The sequence below is a fragment of the Adelges cooleyi genome, unplaced genomic scaffold (assembly GCF_023614345.1).
Source record: "Adelges cooleyi isolate 19-005CV unplaced genomic scaffold, UGA_ACOO_1.1 ACOO_flye_CR_arks_rails_tigmint_CR_PRNA_30, whole genome shotgun sequence".
Lineage (NCBI taxonomy): Eukaryota > Metazoa > Arthropoda > Insecta > Hemiptera > Adelgidae > Adelges > Adelges cooleyi.
The window spans coordinates 11,006,232-11,028,826 of record NW_026095971.1 but is presented as its reverse complement, the minus strand read 5'-3'; the positions used below and the strand labels follow the sequence as shown (position 1 = coordinate 11,028,826).

General features: G+C 32.9%; 1 protein-coding gene across 2 annotated transcripts in view; it reads right to left on the bottom strand.

Annotated features, from left to right (window-relative positions):
* The window catches only part of LOC126838701 (frizzled-2-like), a 47,889-nt gene that overhangs the window by 5,693 nt on the left and 19,601 nt on the right, over window positions 1-22,595 (bottom strand). The window contains exon 1 of one of the 2 annotated variants that reach the window (XM_050573338.1): window positions 6,912-7,241. The exons of the other annotated variant lie outside the window; for it this stretch is intronic. The gene's annotated coding sequence lies outside the window, so the exon portion shown is untranslated. Of the gene's footprint in view, window positions 1-6,911; window positions 7,242-22,595 lie in introns of those variants that run through there. 2 annotated transcript variants of the gene reach the window in all.

Genomic DNA, 22,595 nt, shown 5'->3' with positions numbered 1-22,595 from the left:
GTAATAATTTTAACAAGTAATTCCTGACTTCAGTGATGGATCGTTTCATAATTAAAAAAATCAACAACAAAATAATTAAATAATAATAAACATAAGCAGCATAATGTGGAGCAAACAGTACTTTCACGGTTGTAGAAGCTATTAGCCACCCTCCCAATTTGTCTGCGCCATTAAAAATCATAATATGGAAATGACCGCGTCCATAATGTGTATACGAACCTACATTATACAAACGCTGTACCATAACAATAATAATACTAATAGAATCGATTTATACGATTATAAAATAATCTGCGTCTTGTCGCAAACGTTGAAAATGCTTGATTTCAACGCGGGCGTTTTACCTACTTTAAATGATTTCAACAACATAACTGACTCGATACGTGAATTGATTTGACTAACGTTTAGGTAAAACCAGTAAGCGTAGTAGCCGAAGTACCCATGTGTACATATTTCATCGTCCAGGAAACATTGATTGTGATTGGCAATCGCTTTTGAATCGGACTCCTGTACCGCAAACTACCTGTCTTGTTTTCCATTCGGTTACCCATTGTTAGCGAGCACGTCAACGTCGCGGTATGCTAAAATATTCATGCATTGAAAAAATCTATACCTATTTCCAATATAATAATATAGTGTAATCGCGCGCGGATTTCATTCATGGAAACGATATTACATCCAAACGCATGTTGGAATTATTCCGGACGACTTGTCTCTCTCTTTTACCGTTTCTCTCTCGCTCCATCCGTTGTATGCAAATTCGATATGGGACGTCCCAAGACTGCGACCAAAAACCGGTAGCGAGCGAACTACCAGACAATCTCATTTGTGGCAACGTCGTCTGTGTAACAATACAACTTGCAGCGACCGAGTGTACATACATATAGGTACAAGCGAGTTTTTTCTCTCTCGAAAACTTGGAATTTGCAATGGAATAGTGAATCACAGCGACCGAGGTACCGACGACTTGCCTCGGTACATTAACTAGAATAGAAAAAACACAATCGGTACGCGATAATTTGTCGAAGGCAACGAAACACTCGGAATACCTACACATTCGTACAGTTGATACGCGCTTATACACTTGAGAAGCGAGTCGTGTGCGCATTAAACTGGTTCAACATAGGCACGAGCTAATCTGTGGATTAACAAGAACGCGACAAATATAATACATATGAGTTTCTCACGCATTTTCTTAATACAATTTGTTTTAAAAAATCAAGACAACCCAGAAACTTGAAATCCTCATGCATCAATCATCAGTTTATAATAAATGGTATCGCGCGTGTAAAAAATAATTGTTATTTTTTACCATACCTATGTTATGCTACACTATCGTTAATGAAAAATGATAATCTACATACGTTCAGGTACATACACACAATATTGTTATTACCATAACCATCGTGCAATACGCGTTACACTCATGCTATGTTTTGGATCGCACTGCATCTATTTTAGATCATTAACTAAGGAGTGTATTATTCAGAATGAATTCCATTACAACTGTGCCGTAGCATACCGCACATACACGGGTGGATTTAAACGATTATTTGTTTAACGAACCCGAACGTTACGTTTAAACATCTATGTCCGACACGACCAGAAAAATTGCTGTTAAATAAAAAAAAACAGGAAGATAAGACTGAAAATTAAACTATATTGAAAATCCATCGTTATCTATTTGTCTATTTCGTTCATAATACGAATTACGAGTAAAACAGTTATAAGTAAAATTGTATTTTTTTTTTTTTTACAACAATTAAATTTTAACATAATTTTCCTAATAAATAGGTATTGATTTGTTCTTCAGACGTTGCGTGTATACTCTTTTACCTACTCAATATAAGTAATAACAAAATTGAAAACTGCTACCGACTATATTAATAATTACTTAGTGTTTTAAGCCCAGTGGCGGCGCACGATCGGCTTTATCTGAGAAGCCAATCATGGCATCGGCGCAACCCGGTGCATTACGGACTATAGTGCCCAGTATATGGGATCCATTGCAACGGCGTGCAATTTTTTTTTTTTTTATACACAGGTAATATCTGATTCACGATTCTATTGTCTACTACTATGCAGGGGTCACGCTCGTTTCCAGTTATTCAAATGGCCAGTGTTACTATAATAATATTATTCTTTTTCCTTACCGAGGGAGTCGATATTTTCTTCTGCTTTATTGTACACGCAAAACGGTCGTTGTTATTATTTTTTTTTTTTTGACATCTTTTTTGTATAATGTTAACCGTGTGCGAGGAGGTCACGCTGGTGGTGTGTGTATGTATAAAGATATAGGAAAAAAGAGACAGAGCCAGACGGGTGCAAGAGATATAATATAATGTCCCAAGCCTACGGAGGAGACACGGTCTACAGTGTTTACCATGTTTTCGGAAAACCGGTTGCCTGAGTCTGTTCACTGTTGGTTTAATAAATTAATCCCGTGCGAGGGTCAGACGGGTCGTCTTGCTCAACGGGTGGTGGTAACGGCCGAATCCTTCGGGGGCTCGATTTTATCCTTCGGAGGAATTTTATACACAGGGTTGTTGGAGATTTATCGACTCGACACACCTGAGCTGTACACACACGTATTGGTTCATAATACATACTATTTTTTTGTGTTAAATGTAAATATTTTCTGTGGCAAGTGCGGCCACCATGGGTGTTGCCCCCTATTATATTACAATATTACATGCTCATAATATATATTATAAAGACGCCATTGACGACCTTTTTTTTAAAATCGTTACGACACACTTAATATAGTTTTGGCCCAGGCAAGGGCAGAAATTGAAATGTTTTCTTTTTTTTTATTCTAGTTTTTTATTCTATGTTCTCGGAACCACTAGAAAACGATTAAACTCGTTCGATATTTGGCTGGGCGTTTAAACTGCGATCAATTGTTATTATTCAAATATGTTGTGTAGCGGGAACCCGAGCGCGCGGAATGAGAGAACGCGGGAGACCTCATTGTGTGATACTGATAGATAAGGTTAAGTGATATAAGACGTCATAACAACAAACGTTTACAGCTGTCACGAGGGGAATAACGAATGAAAAAAAACACTATTATACAATAGCCATTAATCATCTCGGACACAGTGGTTTCGTTTTATATATTCATGGCCGTACACAAATGATTCCTAAACTACAAACGGTGATATTATATTGGCGTCTGATGAAAAACGTACACGTCAAATGAGTTTCCTTCGGTATTTTCTTTATTTTCCTCGAGAGGGCGGACAACGGGGAAGACGAATTTAATAACAACATAATATAATAATAAAAAGAAGCCCCCCCCTCCCTATAGGGACCGCGAGAGCCCATTCGGAATGTACGGTGTGGCGTACCTTCGTCATACCGAGGTGACAGCTGTCTAGGAATCATTTGTAAAATGTTTTTCCTCTCACTCTATCTCTCTCTCTCTCTTTCTTCTCGAACAACAAGTTTCTTTACCTGTCACGTTTTTAAGGATTGGTGTGTGTACTATTTCCCCTCTCCCCCGTTCTAACACCAGTGATTGTGTTTGAGTTATTAGTGTGTATTTGTCAATTGTCATGCTTATAAGAAAGAACACAATCGGCCAACGCTTTAACAAGCTGGCGGATAGAGTGAATACGTAATTATCCTGAGGACTCCTTTACTTCCCAATTCCCATTCTATACTGTACACGGTAAACGAAAAGAAACGCGTTACTCCGCGTAAACACTTGCCCGGGAGCTTATCTCGCGACAAGATTTCTCGGCTTTATCTTAGTGATAGGTCCTTGGCCGACGCCCGACACGCTCGTTGTACACAAAGACTTAATACCAAAAACGACGTATACAGTTTTAAGCCCTTTTTTAAGGGATAATATTTATCACGTTAACTTGTTTTTATCGTTGCCGGTATGTATTGATACTGTCGAGATTAAACGTCGAACGCCCGTATAGCGATAATGAACGACAAAACCACCATATACTCAAAGTATACACATAGTATAATTACGTATGTACTGTTTGCCAGTTGAAAAATAAAATAAACCCCCAAGGCGCCTAACGGACAGTCTCGAGTAACCTAAAAACACAATAGTTTACAATAGTCGACGTTTAAAATCGCGTAGAATAGGATCGTATAATTTTATAGTCTACGCGTACAGCTACTGATTTCGAGTATAATATAGTATACTACACTGAAACGCGTCGAGTTCTGATCTCAAAAAGTATAAGTCGATCGTGGTAGTGTTTTTTTTTTTTTTTACTACGTCCATTAAAAGCCACGATCGTATTTTACTGCGATCACGAAGAGATAAAAATAATGTTTACATCAAATAGCAATATAGAATTTTATCGTATCGCCCGTTTTTTTCACACAACATGTATAATTGTACATAAATATACGACAGATAAATACATCAAACTAACTCGACGTTCAATAACCCACCTATCTTTTTTTCTTCTCTCACTCTCGCTTTAAGTATAAACGAGTTATAACGCAATAGCTCGACTGGTTATTATTATTATACGGGTAATATAATAATAATGGTACCTACGTCATTTACTCTGGTATACCATCTGTGCAAATTAAATGTCAGGTACGGAAGGGAGCCTACGAAAATGACAAAACTATAAACGGCGGTATAGACATAAAAGGTTTAAAAAGGGTTGTAATCCGAATCGTAAACAGGAAGTGAAGATTGACAAGTAGGTGCTTTGAAAACCCCAACGACATGTCATTCTACAATTAACCACCGGACGACGGGTGTCGGATGTTACAACGTTTTGGTCCGTATGTATACAACAAAACACAAACTTCATTGGTTCAATACTCGTTGTTTCCCATGATATATTATCAGTTATTTTTAAGAAAAAAATCATTAGTCTTCCCCTCTGTAATGCCTAAAATTTGGTGCAGTACATATTAAATTTTAATATTCAGAGGTTGGGAACCGCTGTATTAAAACATTGTGTAAGCATTTATCGAGGAGACTATAGCCTATAGGTTGGTGTTGACCTAGAGAAGTCTCAAAAAACTGTAAATTATCAATATTGGCTTTTCACATAATATAAAACAGAAATATTGCATACAGTACAATTTGTATACATTTTTTTAACGCTGAAATATATAGGCAAATATAATATATGTAATAATACGTAGGACCTAAAGTAAAATTTTGAACAAACGCTATCCATACATGGCTAAATACTATTTTTTTTTTTTTTAATAAGTTTTACAGTATCCCATTGATTATTGACATTTTGATTACTCGTGCGTATGGGTGTTTTTTTTTTTTTTATAAACGACCGATACATAATATAGGTATAATATAATTATCTGATGCCAAGTCTTTCGGCTATAATAAAACTCCGTAAACAACATATATAGCTAGACATAACTCGTGTGTTTGTTTTCGACCGGTCTATAGGGTACCATGTCGTTGCACGACCATCTATTATTTATAAGGGTTCTGTTAAATAGAATATTATACCGGTGCCCGCCGATGATTGCCGGTTATAATAATTCACGACCCCGTTGATTGTAATTTGTACCGTGTATTGTTTCTAATTTTGTTATTCTTTTTTTATGTAACTACCTACTTAGAATTATTGTTTTATTATGTGTCCACAGATTCGCAACTGAATTACACAGAGAGCCAGTCGTTGAAATTCAACATTAGGTTGCAGTTTATTGTACACACAAAAAAAAAATGTACACGTATTTAAATTAAATATGTATGGAAGACAAATTATAAATGATAACAATGCGTGTTTAATAAGTAAAAATGATTGTGATGTTGCAGGACATCATAATATTATAATATGATATAGGATATTGGCTAACAAGAAAAAATATATATAAAATTATTTCTATTTAATTTAATAACAATTGAATTGTCCCCGAGTAGGGGTATTTTCGGTGAGTTGTAAAAGTATTATGGATGTTATTATTATAACCATTCTATAATATTTCATTAACGGAAAAGTTATTATATTTGAGAGGCCTAATATGCAGGTAATATCTATCCATGAAATAAATTTAAGCCAAAGTTGTTGGCTGCAACAATTACGAACGGCAATCGATAATGTGTTGTTCATTTTGCTTATCATATTATTATATCTATTATCTTATTAGACATAACTTTGGAAACGATTAAAGTTTACTTTGGGATTATCAGCACAACTTTCTCTCGTATTATAATAAATTATTATACTTATTATATACTAACTATTAGTTTAGCTTTTAATGAATCGCAAAAAGATATTCGTTTAGTAAGTATAACGTGTAGATCATAATATATTATGTGGTATTGGCATATAATATACATACATAAACAAACGTTTGTGTAATACCGGTAAGATAACTAATTTTTTCTCTCAATAACATTCAAGTCATCGGGTGGGTAGTAATGTAGTATAAGTTATAACTGTGAAACGCCCTCGAGTTTTTTACGACCTCTTTACAAAATACTGACCGCTAACGAGAACTCCCAATAAATACTTCAGAATACATAATAATATTTATAACAACAAAACGTGGGTTTGTAAAAGTGTCAAAATATACTTTTTTATATAGTATACGCTTAATCAGTACACTACGAACATAGTCCAACTTTCCCGCCTTAATATTAACGGATACTACAATATGTATAGATATTAATAATTACTATCCAATATTTAAATGTTATTAACTTGTTTTGATAAATAACTCGTCACGAGTAACAGGAGACCTGTTGATTTGTCATGGAAAACTTTTGGTTGAAAACCAAACCGGTTTAAGAAAACAAAATTTAACGCGGCAAAAGTTATGGTTATCCAAAATCTACGGAACCGTAGGGATTAAATGCAAAATAAAAATGGACAATAACAGATTTTGTAATTAGAAAAAAAAAAATGATTCCCGCGGCTAATGATAAAAATTCAACCGAAACTCACCGATCCGTGTCATCGATGGTCGATGGACAGTGTATTTTTATCATATACGTAGGTATCCTTGGTCCATTCCACGTTAAATTCCAGCAGCGAACCTTTAAAACGCGATAAACGCACACCGTCACCTTTAAACACGGTCTGTAGTCGTTTGAAAACTATCGAAAAACGGTTCGGTAATAATTAACGTTGATAACGAGATAGGTACAAACGGATAACTTCAGTTGTAAAGACCGCGGCGCACGGTGCACTGGCGACGACGACCGTGCTAACTGGAGGACACCCGGCGATCGACTGCCTTGTCTGATGCCTTCTGGTCCGCCGTCCGTCGCCGATATATTATTTCACCCGGTTAACGAGGCGATTCGAAATCGTTCGGGAAACGAGTCTGCCGCATGAAAACGGTCAGAAACCGAACGTGTGCACCACCACCACAGCAACCGTCCATAATAATAATAATATGTGTACCGCGCATATATACACGTATGTATATTACAAGCATTATATACACACATATACGCGCACATTGTTTAGGTGGACCGGAGGAGACCCCGCAGACGTCGTCTCGTAAGCGTGTACCCCGGGTCGTCGACGACTCTACCGACGAGGCTGGAGGGGGCTAGGGTAAGGTGAGAGGTGAACGGGCGCAGATGGTTTTTTTTTCTCGAAGAAAAACACTATATAACGTTTAACGAACCGTACAATATATAATAATATTATTGTTATTATCGCGAGTACGAGTGTGAGTACAGTCCTCATACCGGCGTAGCCTCACTAGGACGTTATGGCCATGATAGGATTATTATTATTATAGGATCTTTCATACTACCATCGATTAATCGATGTTAAACTCTCGATATTATAATTAAATTATAGAATTTTTAATATTATTCAGCATATTAAATGGGTTTTTATTTCCCCTCTCCCCCACCCCATTTTTGTGTGGCCCACAATATGTTTTAAGCCTCTGAACCGATTATTTCATGTAGCAAGTATATAGATCAGAACATCTCCAAAGTTTACTTCAAATGGACCAAAAATAAAAAAAGGTCACCCCTTCCCCTTCAAAACGGCACGGAATAGCTTTTTTTAAATAGTCCATCCTGTATGGGTTATTCTGTTTTTTAGTCGTCAATTTTGGACTTCAGATATTAGAATTAGACTAAAAATCTATAACATAAACAATTTTTTTCAAAAATCGTTGTCAGACATTTTTTCTACAAGGGAAACCCCCAAATATAAAAAAAAATCTACTCCAAAAAAATGAATTATTAATAAATTAAAAACAGTTGGCATGTTGATATTCTATACACTTACATGCATGCAGCGTTATCAGTTTAACGTAAGACGTGTTTTTTTAAATATTTAGGTATCTCTATTGGATATTTTACAACACTATAAATTTCCAAATCGTTCAGTAAAAATATTTATTAGATACCAATAAAATACATAGTAGGTTATTATTATTTTTTTTTTATCTGCATTTATATTATTTTTATGTAGATTACCCGAAAATCAAATGGCACATTTATAAACACATTTATTGTCAACAAAACGGTTTAATATATTTATTAATATTAATTCCTGAAGACCTGTGACCTTTCCGATTTATACATATGCTCCGTACACACTAAACTGCCTCTTTTTTTATAATACTTTTTACAATTAACTGATGGATTTTTTCCACAGTCTGCGAACCGTCATTTAGTTGCAAAAGGGATCTGTGAAAATAGTTTTTTGTTATTATTGGCGTTTACTACCCGACGGCATGCGCGTGCAAACGGTCACTCGGCGGATCTGCTGTTGGCGTTTTACCCGTCGATTGATTGTTTACATTTTGATTTTACATATGTTTGTAATTTCTATGTACGCGTGCATAACAATAACAAACGGGCGTGTACGTTGTGCAATGCATTTTCAATCCGACGAAAGCCGACTGATTCGAAGGCGCGAGCGAAAAAAAAACCAACACGTTTATCGAGTTTGTTAATAACATAGTAAGTCTTTCGACGTTCCTATATCTCTGTATTTTCCCCCAATTTAATGACTTTGAAAATGCCTCTTTTCAATTACACACACGTGCTTTTAAACGAGAATAATATTTACAAGATAACGCGTTTTACAAGTGTTATTTTTAAACGTTCCTGGTCCAATTAGTGCTGACCGACGATGCCGGTGTGTCCCCCGGGTGGAATTCATATTTTTCTGACTCAGATTCATTACTCTGCACTCAACGGAACGCTGCTAAACGTTAACGATATTAATATTAGAATCTCGACTGAAAATTAGATCCTGTCTATTTAATGTATTCAAACCAGAAATTACATCTGTAAGATGCTCCAAACGGATACAATTATTCAATTATTGAAGAGCTATTCAAAGCAATTCGTGCAATTCACACGGACAATGAATCGCGTTAATCGTAGTTCGAGGTGTATGTGTGTTTGTTCACAAAAGAGAGAGACTGTGCAAATGGATATGAATAATGAATAGCCGCGAAACTCGGCGTGTAAAACTTATTTTAATAGAAGGTAATTGACATCAGTCAAAGGTAATGATATACATAAATCATATTATAGACAGCACAACACGATTACTGCGCGTTAATAGTATTTGTTAACGCTATATTTGGTCAGTAGTTGTATCTATCACATTATTAATACAATAAACTATAATAGCAAGACGTGAATTTCATATTATCATCCATTTAGCATAAAATAAGAGTTAACGGTAGGTACAAATGTGGTAAATACAGAATGTTTCATGTTTACGTAAAGCTAAAAAAAAGTTATCAATCAATATAAACTTTAATAATTTTTTTTCTGTTTATTTTCAAGTATTAAATTAAGGGATCATTATCAATAATGTAGCGAGTGTTTTGGTTCTTTAAAACATAAATTGTAAGTAAATGACCTGGATCCTAATTAGGATTAATCGCTTATATTAGTATTTAACCTAGTAGTAAACTCTAACGTAGTCGTTATTAAACTACATTGAACTATAGTGTAACCTACTAGGATTTCTTAGGACACATCATAGTTTTTTATTTGTTGTAAGGAGTAAGAATTGAATCAAGTTAATTGAATTCATATTTGTAGGAAGAATTATATATCATTATATTATATTATCTAATTAATCACAATAATTAGTAATACAAAACATTTTAAAAAAATTGTTATTTATGGTGTACTTGTTTTTTTTAATATATAAATCAATAACATATACATTTTTTTTTTTGTTATCGTTCACTATATATATAAATGTTTAATTGGAACATCTTGAATAAATTTAATGTTTAACATATTATTTAAAAAATGTTTATTTTGTTCATCCGCGCATCTGGTCAATAGTTTTATCGTGACGGATTGTCTGAAAATATATCTTGGATAAATATACATCTAACGTTAGATAACCTAATATTGTTAATTGTTTAATGATGATAATATACTATTCTTTGTGCCTTAATATATACTTCTATTGCCTCGGAGCAATTATTGACATATTAATGTGTTCTATTAACCGTAATAACGTTAAATAAATGATTACTCTGAATTAAATAAATAACGTGGGATTTTCGAGTTTATCGCGATGTTATTTTAAACACAAACTGCGTTTTAAAAAATATTTTAATCTATCAATCACAAATTGTGTATACACGTCTGACCATTGTGTATTTTTTATTTGCGTTAAAAACTATTCTAAGTAACATTCTAATTGGAAACAACATAAGCAGACCATGTAGGGCATGATCGGTGCCCTCCCTAGGGAAGAGGTTTCCTGGTGTATTTCTAAGCATATATTTTTTGATCATTCATATTGCGTGTAATAATAAGTAGGTATGCGACCCGTATGTTGTTTAAACAAGAATAATTACCAACAAATTTGATATTTATCACACTACTATAATATTATTAACAACTTGTAATAATACAGTCATAAACTGTAAGGTGTATTCCGTTTTAATACCCAAATTAATCTGGCAAAAAAAATCTAGCATGATGTTTTTATGATCAACACGACGTGCTATCGATACAACCGTAAACGCTTCGTGACAACTAAAATTAATTATGGTTTTGATTAAATAGTTGTTATTGATTGTTTTAGTAACTATCTAATTATTAGTTACCTGCTACGGTGTGCCACAATGTGGTGACTACTGACTAGATAACCATTGCATGCGCTATGTTAATTAGTCTATGATCATAATAATATATAATCAAAATTCTGTTTTAAAAAGTTGACTATAGGTATGCAATGCTTGATGTTCTAATGTAGTGCTCACGTCATGTCAGTAATTATCTAAATAGTAAACATATCTGATAGCTTTGGCTGGCACTAAGATTTGGTAAGAAGATCAAATTTGGTTTGAACACTAATGTAGGTGAATGTATTAAGTAAAGATCACACCCCACATATTATGTTTTAACTACAATATCCATACATGATTAAACATGGTTTTTAGATTTCAAAAATATATTTATTTAATTATTAAATTTAATATTTTAATATTAAAAGACATACATTTTTATTTCTTAAAGTTACTATACCAACAAAGACATGAATATTGTTTTATAACGAAAACTAAATAATTTAGTTTAAATCTGAGATTTGGCTGCCAGGTTTTCCAAAAATGTAATTGTGCCAAAAAGAAAACAACTTAATTGGCTTCTTTTTCCGTAGTTCTTCGCACTTAGTAAAGTTGAATAACTTTGTATAATTTAACACCGAAGATGACACTGCTAATAATGGCCGAGTAATGCCGAAAAACAAATATTTCAACACAGCGTCTATCCTTATAGTTGTGTTCTCAGTTGTCATCGTAAAATGATTTCGAGATTTACTGTAGTTTTTCTCCTCGACACCTTTTTGGTCTTCTCTTAAGTAAATACATTTTACTGGGTTAAAAAAACTTTTTTGTCCCCTTCGTGCCTGTTTGTTATCATTACGCATTGACCTCGCAATGTAACAGCTCTTGCTTGCGCAATATACTAAAGTAGTTTTTACTTTATTTTCCGTTACCTGTAGTTTTTTGCCGGTCGACAATGACAATAACAAACGACTTACCGGCAACAGAACAATAGTTTTCTTATGGGTCCGACTATTCCGAACTTAAGAATTATATTAAGTTACTTACTAATAAATCTCCTTTTGTGTTTTATTGTTTTTTTTTTTACAAACTCGTTCATTTTAGGACCTTTATTGTATATTATTGTTTAGGGACTCCCATACAGAATAGCGCAAGGCACGTTAATAAGCTTGTGTATTGAAAACAAAAGCTCTAAATAACTTGAATCCATTTACCCGCCTTAGTGTCAACATGTTTTTCTCCGACAAATACCATACAATATACAACAATATAAGTTTATTTTATAACTATACAGTGTGTAAAGTGTGTCTAAAGTTTATGTATCAATAAAAGTATTTTCTTTCAAAAATCAATTCGGATCGTACTTAGTAAAAAAACTAATACTACGTATTAAGTTACTGACCAGAAAAGTTGCTATTTTAGGCAATACAATTAAAATAACGTTTAATGTACTTTTTTAATGTTGGAGTGAATTTACTGTTTTAGTATCTAAAATAAATAATAAAAAACATATGTGGGGTGCCGTTATATTACATAGTTTTACAAGTAAATTATAAATCAACAGCATTCGGTTAAAAACTTTTTTATTTACCAACAGAAAAAGTGATAATAAGAGAGTATAATGTTATTTATTTGTTTGAATATAATTCATCTGGCTTAAGACAAGAACCTCATTTGAGATCCCAACGGCGATTGTTGTTTTCGTTGAACAAGCTTCCTAATCAATAAATCATGTTTTATCGCTCATACTTTAAACTCACCGCAAAGCATCTACTTAATGGCATTCGATATTAGTTATAATACTATGTGAAATTTACCGTCAGTCTTGTTTTTGTACAGATTATATAAAATTACGTTTAGTAGGTAATTTGAAAAGAAATGAAACGATGTTATGTTTAAAAAAATAAAACCAACAAATTACGGAGTTCTCACGACCCGTTATATTGTTTTTTTAAATACGTGCGGACGTTCAACGTCTCTTTTCAATCTAATAAATCAACTGAGATGGAACGTTATTATGTATCATCAGGCGGAAAAGAAAGTAATAATTATGAATAATTGCCCTGGGGTTGCAAGGGGTACTACCGTTAAAAGGCATGGACTAACTTCGATTTAATATTAACCATCATTCTATCCAAACTAGGTATTCAATAAATTATACACTGATACAACATATAAACTACTATATTTATACTCAAAATTCAAATATACATTTTCAATAGAATCTATTAATAAAATGTACAATAGACAAAAGAAAAACAGTAGAGTGACAAAGATTCATTCGTTAGTTTATTAAAAATATTGCTACAATTTAATATTAAATGTTTTTTTTTAAATGTTATAATATGCTATTTATGATGATAATATATACGGAAAACAAAATTAAGTTTGAAAATATTAAAACATGGAGTTCAGCAATTTGGAAAAAATGTGTACTCGTATTGAACTTTTTGGAATTTTTTAATCTTTAAGTATACCTAATACTCTTAATAACTTAATAAGGTTACTTGTTTTTTTCTGTACTTTATATTTAATTATGTGTAGCGTATCTTGAGTATAAAATATTATACATATTTGTATAGTATTAAGTATTAACCAACCAACCAGCTAATGTTATTTTCGATATTATAATTATAATTTAATATACAACTTAACTATAACAAGTTTTTGGTATAAAAAAACGATACTCTAAAACTTTATAATTAAAAAAAGGGAACATAATTGGGAAGCCAATATATTTTTACTTGCATGAAAGTTTGCTATTATTCGTGCAATATTTTATATTAATATTTTTTAAACAAAACTTATTGAAATTTTATATTTCCACAAGCTTTATATAAATATATTGTACAAGAAGTTTAACCAAATGTAACGGTAAAATGCAAAATAAATCGTATTCTAGTAAAAATACCTTATATCTTGCGCCATTGATATGAATGTAATTACACAAAATGCATTTTACACAGAATCCATTTACTCAAAGGGTACTTCCGTTGAAAATGCCATTCAAGCCACTATATTTAAATGCCATGGCAATTTTTTCTTTTAATACTAAAACTATTACCATGCAAAAAAAAAAATAGCGTCACAAGCTCCTGCTAAAATATAGGCTCTAGTGTAAGTAAATGAGGAAAATGCAAATGTGATTTTTTTAATTAAAATAATTGAACATTTTTTTTTAAAGTTGAAAGCTTTTAATTTTATAATTCTACTGTGTAAACGACGAAATTTAAAAAACACAATCGTGTTGTAATTTCTAAAAGAACATTGTATTTACTTTTACTTTACCCTCTTATAATTATCCTATTTAAGCGTGAATGGGCAATAGGCCTCCGAGATATTGAGTCTCTTGAACTCGTGAGATCTATTATTTTAAGAAAGTCCAATGCCGTGGTAACTGTCATTAACGCCCTAGAGCAATATTTGGCGCACCTAAAATGTGTGACACCTTTGGCGCCCTAGGGCACTTGCCCCCTTATGACCCTGAGAAACTCTAACCAATGATGGTTGTTTTGTATATATAATATAACTAATGGGTAAAATTGTTTAATCTCCTGACCCCATATTTTTATCCCAGTCCGCATCTGCCGCAAAGTAATTTTTAACACTAAAATGACTTAACTAAAATAAAACATTTTATAAATTAAAAGATTATACGATGACATTCAAACAATTATCCTGGAAGTAAATTGACCCGATTGAAATTGTTTAAAATACATTTGTTGTCAAATATTGTTTATACTTCATACAGTTGCCCGTTAGAAAATATAATATACGACTGAAGACCATAATGGACAGCGTGATTTATGACATTAATAACGTGTAGAAAACCATAGCACTATGATGGGAACCAATAACTTGCATGAAATCGATCCCACGCCGACGTTATCTGAATCAAGACTAGCAATCACGTGCAGCTGTTTGGGGCTACAATTTTTTCGCTTGAACCTACGCACGTTACACTCCGGCTAATAGATATTACTCGAAATGAGCAAAAAGCTCGCTGTGTCTTACCCGCTGGTTCGCATACACGCGAGCTCGTTTATTTTGACAACGATTATTATGAACGGCACCCTGTAGACTTAACGTGTGTGTGTTTGAGCTCAACCACTCGCTCGTGTGTGGTATACACGGGAAGTTGCCGCCTCCACTGCCTCCGTCGTATCAGGTATGTATACGCGTGACGCTGAAATATTATACGGTTTATGCACGCGCAAGTATACTTGCCAACTGCAATATTTCATGCGGCCCAAGTGCTATTGGCCACGAATCCAACTGCTACGCTCCGCATACCCGTACACAACCTCCCCTCGTTTTACCATTTACGCCAGGACCCTGTGACTTCACCCCTTCATCCCACTCCCCTCTTGTCGCCGTCTAACCAAACCCACCCCTTCGACCGTGACGATAGTATACCACAGAGAATTAACGCAATAGAATATTAATCCAATTATAACATTTTATACGTGATAAGAAGGCGGCAGAGCTACAAACGTTTTTGTGGCTACAATGATTCGAATTTCCCCCTTTCCATTACAAATATTTTTCACTTTTACATTTTTTAATCACTAAAATTCGTTGGAATTCTACTAAAAAATAGAATCCCGTGTTGGAATCATACTATTGGAGTTGGCGAAAAAAACTCATAAAAAATATCGGCTTATATATACAGTATAAAACGAAGAATTCCACGTGTACACATTATAAATATGTTGTTTGTGTGTTTTTTGCGGTGACGTGGCCGACGGGGGGCTGGGTCAACAATAAAAACGATATATGGCAATAAAAAAAAAGAAAACGAATACAAATACAGATACAGAAGGCTATTAAATTGTTTAAGGTTTTTCAGTTATTAAACTGATGCGAGGTTATAACCTGTGTTCATATTTAAATAGGTTTCTTTGAAGTTTGCCTACAGTTCATAAATTTTACTATTGAAAAATCAGTTTAGTCTCTCGTCAACGAGCGTTTTTTATTGTAGATTTTAAGTATGCTGTAATCTGTTTTTTTCTGGTAGTATAAGATAAACTTTTTGAATAACGAATATTGTATTTTATATGTATTACAAATTTGTCAATTATGTGTAATAATATTATTTTACATTATTAACCGCATGTATCGTTTGAATAATTATTAATTATTAAACCTCAGAATAATTAATTAATTAATTAGTTTATAATTTTGATTATATGAACAAATTGTTATTAATTAACCTTTGAGCCAAGTAATTAAATTTGTTATGGTTTACTACTGAAATTCGATCATGGATACTGACATAAATTTAATACCGAAAATTAACTTGAGTATTATCAAAGTACAAATGGTCATAATACAGTGTTTAATATAATATTCTGTATAATCAATAATCATCAAAAATATAATTAGGTAAAACAGTTTATATTAATAATTAATATAGTACCGAAAAACGTAGTACTTTGTTGAAGGCCACAATTCGTTGTCTTTTGATGAATATCTTACAAATAAAATACACTCGTAAATAAAATTCTTAGAATACATCAGTCATAAAATATTATTATTATTATTTTTTTTTACTAAAATTATAGACCGAATATCACAAGGGCTTTAAATTGAGTTTACATACCCTAGGGGACAACCTCAATGGAACACTCTTACGGAACTGTACTTTTAAAAGTTTTAAAAAGTTTTACAAATTTTTGACTTCTTACAAGGATTTTGACTAACTTTTCTTTATATGTATTGTAAATTTACCATCGACTTTATGACTAATAAACGATTAACTAACCATATTTATTAATATTCATATTTATTTTTTGTAATATGGTCAAATAGAAATAAAAACGATAAAAAACGTTATTAACGATAACGTTAACGTTATCAACGTTAATAACGTTAACAATATTTCTGGACATTTTATTATTTATTTATGCCTTGTACTTAAACGCCCACGATTATTCCGGTTACACTAGGGTAAAGATGCGATATGAAATTCGGTGTTATGTGGTAATCACCAACAAATTACTTATTATTCATAACTTTGACTTAAATATAACATATTACATTATGTGATAGAAAAGTCGGCATTCGGCAATACCAAGAATATGAACTATACGTTAGATTATGAGTTAATAGTTAAAACCGCATTATTCGTTATTTATATTTAGTTTATTTAGTTGAAAACCAGAAACCTAATGTAATGAATTTCTTCCACGATGTTTTTTTTATGTTATATTTTATCTTATTAGGTCGTTAAGAGTTGAACAGGCAACATATTTAATGGTACAAGTATTGTATGTACGTATCTACAAATACTAACATAAAGCGATATATTGTATTATAAAATTAAGTGAATGACATTTACTCACATCGCTAGTGTTAAAATCGAGTGATTACTGATGTTAATAACACTAGTTTACGGTTCAGAACCTGTCTAACAGGATTACAGATTTTTAAAACTAACATTGAAAACAAAAACGGAATATAGTAAATAGATTTGGAATTTCGTCGTAAATTATTTAAATCGCCTTGTTCATTACCGCGTTGTTTTTCGATAAGATGGAAAGCGGTGCCTACGGCTATTTGAATAAAACGGTCGTTCTCAACGCCATTGCGTCCGAAGAATCCGTGTGGGTCTTTTTCAAAACCAAAAAATATGCGTTTTCATCGATAAGTGGCGCCATTGAGGATTACAAATAACAGAAGATAACACGCGTGTATGGTTGTGGTTGTGCTTAAGGGTTATCTCCATCAGGTACGGTGGCCGTACCTTTTTGGGATTGCCACTAAAAAAAGGGATAATGGGAATTTGTGTCATTCCTGCAGTAGATACCGTGGATTGTTTTATTTGTTGTAGTCGTCGTATTTCAGTAATAAATTCGTTTTTCTCTCTCTCTCAATCTCATTTTCAATACTTGTGTTTCTCTTTAAAGATTAGGATCATTAAATGTATAAGTTAATTTGATTAATGCGACGGTGATGTGGCTTATTTCTACCTCTATACGATAATATTATTATACTATTGTACACCCTGCGAACTTCCTTAGATCCTTTTAATCAATCTCCAGACTCAGACATCGCACCCTCGCAAATCCGATTAACCCGATCGGCGAACGACAAAAAAAGAAAAGAATTCGTCAAAATGAAACTTATAAAAGATTAATGTCGGAGACCTTATTACAGACTTGTTTTCTTATATCCTTTTTTAGGATTCCTTCATAGCTACACGAATAAATAAAAATGTATCAATCCGACTAGAATGCTGCAAAGACTAAATTTCATTAAATTTGTATTTAACGTGTCGTATGCTAAAAATAAACACGATTTTCGTCCTTTAAATGGCATATATTATCTATTAGATATTGTCCTTATGAAGTGAATAAAGTACCTACAAGCTGAATCATGAAAAGGAGTGATTGCTTACTGATAAAATCGCAATATGGTTTCGTTCTTCTCGGATGTGATCTATTACAAAAAGACAGTATCGTAAAGCGCACAAGCTATGCGATAGTAATAAGAAAAAAAATGTACGATATACATCTGTATCACAACGGACGTAAATATAGAAATCGAGACGTACAGAGACAATGATATAAAAACGTGCACTGGCGCTGCGGTGGCAGCAATGATAGATGTCCTCTGAAGACGTCGACGGTGGCCTAGAATGTCGTCAAAGTCTTATACTGTCAGGTACATAGGTAGCATTTGATATGCATGCGATATTGATCATTAAATGAATAATAATATAACCACCGACGCTTTCTCGCTGATCGATCACTCTGGCAAATTTATCGGGCTATTATATTATTACAGCCGCAGGATTTGGCGGCTGCTGCAGCGTCGCTGGCGATAGGGCCCGTTGTATCCCTGATGGATTGTCCCCGACAGCATCGCGCATCAATCAAACCTTCCATTGTGTCACCACACGTATATAGAAAAATATATAAGGGAGGAAATAATCGATAAACGCGCACGCCGGGCCAATGCGTGCGGACAACATCGTCAGAATATAAGAGAGAACTCTTGTTTTTCGTCGTTTACCACCATGGCCAAGGGGAGCAAAACGAACAAAATGAAAAGAACGATTTTTTTGGATCGTCCCATATAATGGACGCGATAAACGACCCCCAGAGAAACTTCAGCGACTCGACGGCTTCTCTAAATCTATTCCGAGACCAGCGAGATCAAATAATAATATAATATCTGTATTGCCGTTACAATATTTAAACTTCATAATTGTGTGGTGCGACTAAAAGATTATCAATGGTCGGCCACACAACATCCTTATTGCTTCATTACAAAATTCCAAATCTAACGCACCCACACTTTAAGCTACTCGTCTCATATTTTTCAACTCCATTATCCTTCTCTAAGTACGTTGATTTTATTATAACACAATTGTTTTTGTAACAGTGCGTTATACTAACATAATGGTGTTGATTTATACTTTACAGTAACTTATTTAAATTACAATGAAAATGAAACAAATAATAAGTATTTACATCTGCAATATTATTTACAAGTAAACATTTTTGAATACTGCTTAAATGTATGCTTTGTATTTTATAACATTCCAAGGTTTCATCTACTCATCATAATATTGCCGTTTCGTTTTATATTGTGTAATATGATAGGCATTTCAGAATTCATATCTTTCAGTATACACTTTAATTAAAAAATAAAATCCGTCTTAATAGCAAATTTTGAGCTTATAATCCATTTCTTAATAACTAAACAATCGACTATTGATGTAGTCAATTCGGGAAATATGATATTAATTCCGGAAAGCGAAAACGACGAAAAAGTATTTCAATTATTTAATTTTTTTTTTATAGTACTTACATGTAATAAATGTGCAGTTCGTACTTTAATTTAATACAGAATTCGTTTAGATTCCACAAAATGTATTAAAAAACGTTAAAAAAAAGTATTTTTAAGATGTGAAAATATTTTATTGTTATAATTAGTGATAACGGCTTTTACCTAGTGCAAAAAGAGATCTTGGTTGATGTAGCTCGTCTTTAGAAAAATCATTATTCCCTTTAACTTTTTCAGTAGTTTCGTCTAATATCACATCTAAATTAAGTTTTTCAATTTTACGACAGACTTGTTGACTTCAATTGTTTGAAGGCTATTTAAGATTGTTTGTTATTATTTGAGCTATTCTTTAAATTCAAGCATAATTTGAGGGTTTTATAGTATTTCCCTCAATTAAAAGTTATAGACAAGACAGATAAATTAGTAATTTAAAATTACATGGATATGTTTAAAACAATTTTAAGTGTAAAAATATATTTATAGGCGAAGCCGTAAAAAAATATTCGGTAGGATATAAATAAAACGATGCGATTATCGGCACGCATACTAAAATGCCATATAACACGACCTGTGTATGCGGGGAAATTGTGACCCAACGCGACTTTGATGTTTGGCCAAGAAATCGTGACTGACGTTGGAATTTGTCTTCTATACATTTCTCAGTCTATACAGAGAAAACTGTTTACGGATGACAGGTAAATAGTTATCGCACCGCAGTAATAATACACCGTAAAATTATGAACGCAGTTTGTGGGATACTTTATTGTATGACGAAAGTGGATGCAACTGACAAAGTCACGATATACATAAGACTTTATGTTTTTGGACATGGTTAACGACAGCGATAAGCAATAAGTATACATGATATATATAATGTATGCAAATTTGTTTTTATTATGTTCGACAAGTATGGCCAACCAATACAATTTATTAGGAGTTACAAATATTATGTATGTATCGAAAAGAATAAATAAACAAATAATCTAAATAAATAATGGAAAAAATTAGTCGTGCAAGAATGCATACACAAAACAAAAATCCAATATAACTGTTTTAAACTGACACGCCCAAATTTTAAATTGGATGTGTGATATTTGATATAAATTTATAGGGTGTCACAAAATAATGTAATTTATTTTGTTTGCATATGCTTATTAATAATCTTATCTCAGTTACTTCTTAAAAACATAGCTTTTAATACATCAATTTATATTGTATAGTATTTATATTTATACAATATTATTTATTTTTATTTTATAACTTTTTAACACGATCGTAAAACTTGAGAAGCCGTTTAGGTGTATAAAAAACTTACGATTTGTAATTCAAAATTAAGAATAATAAGTACTTATGATAAAAACAAACCGTTTTAACTTTTAAATAGCTTTATTTTATTTTATTTTTTAGAATGAATGTTTTTTATTGTTATTCATTTTGTTAGATTTAATGCCAGTTATGAGGAACGCTAACCCATTTCATAGTTATTACAGAGCAGCTGTGTATTTTTTGGCCAAAATAACAAATAGGACCTTTTTATATGGAACAAATACATGTGTTCGTTACATTTTTTTATGGGAAACCAAATGAGTGTATATGCTTAGTCTGTAGCCGTTTGTTTATGTCAGTTTCAAAGACTCCTTTGTATTATTATTTTCGTTTATGTATATGAGTGGTCACTGGTCAGTGGTGTATGATAGTAGAATATGCTGCTATAGTGCGGTTAGTGGGACATCGCTGACAAATTGTATGATAATGTAATAGCTTGAGCGCGTGTTGTTAGACATTGATAGTCCTCGAACTCATTTGGATTTATATAATAGAGTTGTAAATCATCTACATGTATATGTGTATATGGTATAATATATCGTTTACAAATGTGTTTTTTTTTTAAAGCACTTCGTGGGCGATAAATTATTGTCAGTTTATGATAAAAAAAATATCAAATTATCTTGTTGGATCTCGAGGTAAGTACACAAAATTTAGTAGTAAAAAGCTGTGGTAACGTCTAAATAACTGTTATGATCTTACGATCTATGAAAACATTCTGCTTTGTCATTGAGCGTAGGCGTTATAGTTATTTGTAGGTGCGACTGACGTGGGCGGCTCTGGTGGAGAATCGGATACGCATAAATATCAGATTTACAGACGGTCTGAATGTAAAAGCGTGTGCCAATTAAACAGTCTACCAGACACGTTTCGGTGATGAATCGTTTCTCAAGCGTGTTTCAAGTCAACATAATTTTGATACCAACTCTGATACCAAAAGTCCAAACTTAAAAATTAAACCAAACGAATTGGATGATAGTTTTGTTACTTACTAAATACATACGAAAGGAACATGGTATGGCCCGAATTTAGTCGTGGTCCGATCAAACCGTACATAAATGATTAGCGATTTCCTATGATATTCCGTCCGATAAAATATTGATATGATTTGATTAGGGAAAATATTACGTCCCACGTGGATAAGAGTATTCGGAAATCCTTTAGGCAATTAGCCCATGTATTTGTGGGCCTGTCGCCGTCATTGATGGGGTTATAGTGGGCGTACCTGACGCTTTATTTACTCAAGTAACTGAAATATAATGAACGCATTTTTATGTGTATGTGTGTTATAATTTATATATATAATATATTTGTACCATACACGGAGGAAAGGGCGACCCGCACATAGCTGGTGGCATTTTTAATTTACATCAAAAGAGGTTTTTATCTGAATGTGTGTAGACAAGACCAACGCTACGGGTAGAACCGACCGACGGCTAGGCGCGGCAAAATACAAATGACCATTAAAAAAATAATAATAATAA